This window comes from Morone saxatilis, unplaced genomic scaffold (assembly GCF_004916995.1).
Source record: "Morone saxatilis isolate NCDOM2014 unplaced genomic scaffold, NCSU_SB_2.0 Contig22, whole genome shotgun sequence".
Taxonomy (NCBI): domain Eukaryota; kingdom Metazoa; phylum Chordata; class Actinopteri; family Moronidae; genus Morone; species Morone saxatilis.
This window is the reverse complement of record NW_023339785.1, coordinates 4,799,961-4,803,205: the sequence shown is the minus strand read 5'-3', so window position 1 is coordinate 4,803,205 and position 3,245 is coordinate 4,799,961.

Here is a 3,245-nt window from a genome sequence, read left to right as displayed (position 1 = left end):
CCACCATAATTTCTCCTACACACTTGGAAGACTGAGCTGTTTTCAAATGGTGGCAATCTGCAACTTCACCACTAGATGCCACTGAATCCTCCACACTGGTCCTTTAAGATTGGGTAAATAAACATGCTGGTACTATACATTTCATGCCCAGTTGTAAGTCTTCTGCTCTCATTTGCAATACTTAATAATTCAGGTATTTAGCTGATTCAACATGATTTACAGAATGTGTCAAACGTTTTCTTTGCTTTAAATCATACTGGGGATATTTAGCTGACATGCATTAAAAGTGCAGAGAGCATTTCAAGCATTATTAACCCCCCTAAGTACACATTCAATAGTTTCCCAATTGGAGACATGACATCGACCCACAACCTTGGCTCTTTTTCCACTGTGGTTATGCTTGTCAATTGTATAACCTCAAAAATTTAATTAGTTTTAACACAAGACTCAGCAATCACTACAATCTTGATCAAAGAAACAACACTTTTAATGTAAACCATCTTTCTAACGTTAGTCTTACAGCAGTGCTACAACTCCAGTGGAAAAGCAGCCTTGTTTTTCTGCACCGTCTTGTTTGTCTCCTTGTCCTCTGGAGCTGTAAACCTATAACAAAACCCTCGGTGTCCAGTTTCACTTCGGGAATGAAGGCCAGGCTGTGTGAATAGGTGGAGAATAGACAGGAAGACAACTCTGATTACCTCCATAAAGGACCTGACCTCATGTCGCTCCCTCTTGTACTTCTTCTTCTTTTCTACCTTTCGCAAAACAGGCATTTGCCATTTGGCTCAAGTGAAAAATGCATTTACCGTTTCAGGCTACCGTTTCTAGTTAATGATAATGATCATACATTTTAGTGTCAAAGTGATGTAACTTATGTGAGGATGTCACAGAAAATTATGACAGCTTCTTTGAAAATACATTTAATTTACCACTTACAAAAACAACATTGAAAGCCTTATATGCAAGTGTTTTGTCTACATATATAAATGTATATGTATTTAATAGAGTTCTGTATCAAGCCCCTTTAAAATGTTTTTAACAATCATGTTACTGGCTGTTTACAGTCTGCCTATTACAGTAAATAAAGCAGGCCCAGTGGAAAGCTTGAGGGCATCTGCATAGCAGGGACCCTGCACTCTTCCCTCCCCTCCCTCCCCTCCCTCTGGGTTTCCAGCCCCAAATCCAAAGCAGGGGGGGTCCTGAACAGGAAGCTTAGGAGTACACCCCCTCTACCCCCCAACTCCACACACCTCTAGATCAAAGAGAAAGGACACAGAAAAGGCTTATCTGTTGTTGATTTTAGGCTTACTCTCAAGCACAGGGTTCTAGAAATGTGTCAAGGAATTACAGGGTTGGATCATTGAATCTCCCCCTTTTCATCTTTTTTAATGCATTTGTTCTTCCAGGTCTTTGAAACTGGGGGTGTTCTTGTACAGTTTTGCGGGGCGCTTTAAGAGTGAAAGCTACAAGTAAGAGCAGATAAAAGGGGGAAAAAACAGAGAACAAGGGTGTTAAGTGGTGAAATGAAAACAAACGCACCAAATCTGACAGAGGGGAAATAGAAAATCGTTTCTTAACTGACAACCAGCGCTGTCGTTTCCATGATGGCATTTTACTTCTTTCTTTGCTTCTATGAAAGACCCCAGTAGATTTCAATCATTTCTCTTTGCACTCTGCTTGGTCTTTAGCATTTCAATTTCGAACTCTGTGAGAGGTGCGATTCTATCTCCATCTCCTTCAATGGCAGTATTATACCAAAGGGGAAATTGGACCTTAAGGGCAGGCACTTTCCCTGCTGTAGATCTTATTAAGTACGTCCCTCCATAATACAACCCAGCTTGACTCTCTGAGACCACACCCCTTCATAGAAACAGACCTGTCAATCACAGCTCCTGGTAAGGCTCTGACATGGTCAACTATGGCATGATTGGCACCTCGTAGGATGTGTGCAGGCTCTGAGGGAGTATACAGAAATGCTGGTGTACCACCGGGAGAAATTCTTTTCCACATCACTGCTCAGCCAGAGTGTTGTGTGTGCATGTGTTAAGTTGCTGAGGTCTGAAGGCTACTATTTGCTGCACAAAGCAGTTTCAGTGTAGAGAAGCGAGGCTGGACGTGGAGCATTATATATTCAGAGTCCTAGTATGGAGATGCGCAATCCTGCACGCCATCCTGTGGAACAGATACAACGCTTCAGTGGTTTCCAAATTCTCTCAGTGGACCCAAATTTCCAAAGTAATTTTCCTTGCAACCCAAAATTGTTGTTGTAGACTACTGTGCAGGCCGGTCTGATCTTTCCAGGTTTTAAAGGAGTAAATCAGCAGCACATAAAAACGTTCCAATCGGGCTTTCCTGAAAGCAACAGCTCGGGAAAGGTGTAATTGAAACTTTTGAGATTAAACTTTTAATTCAGAATACTGTCAGGAGGCATGTTTATCCTGCAACATTTCTTTAGCATCTGGCCCACACTTAGGACCAAACAGACTGATATATGGCATGCTTTATTACACAAATATTTTGGATAAATATAAATAGGAGTTATGTCCAATAAATGTATTGGGGAATACAACACAATATAAGACTTTATTGCCATTGATTCACTTGTACAGAGGCTAACACCTGTGTGTATTCTCAAAGTTAGAATATTTTAAAATATTGAACATAAATACAGTACATTGTCCATATATGGAGATAGACATACTTATAATAGTACAGCTATGTATTTTGAATTATATATTTTTATATGTATATGTTTTTTACATATGTATTTTGCGTATTGACTTTTGATCAATTGAAAAATATCTATGTTTTTTTAAATGCATTTTTGTAGATACTATAATATAGTATCTACAAAAATGTGTATTTGTTGGTTTAGGATATATATGTAATGGTTCACTTTCGATTTACATATATTTTTTCAATATAGAAGCATCCAGGTAGCAGAAAACCTGAATTTTGGATGCTACGGTTTGTTTTAGAGGAACAAAACTGTAGGGGGTTTGTTTCGACACCAAGTGTACGGGGGTCTGCAGGGACAAACTTTGAGACAATTCACAGACAACAGAGGTGTTTACGTTTTATTGTCTCTAAAGGTTTGCAGCCACTGTGGCAGGTGACAGTTTATTTTCCACAGACAAACTAGCAGCATTTGGTTCTTGGTGGGTGGCACTGTTGATGACAGTGCCATGCTACAACTGGATGCAGCGGTGATGCTTAAACTGTTCATATCTGACTTTACAATGATG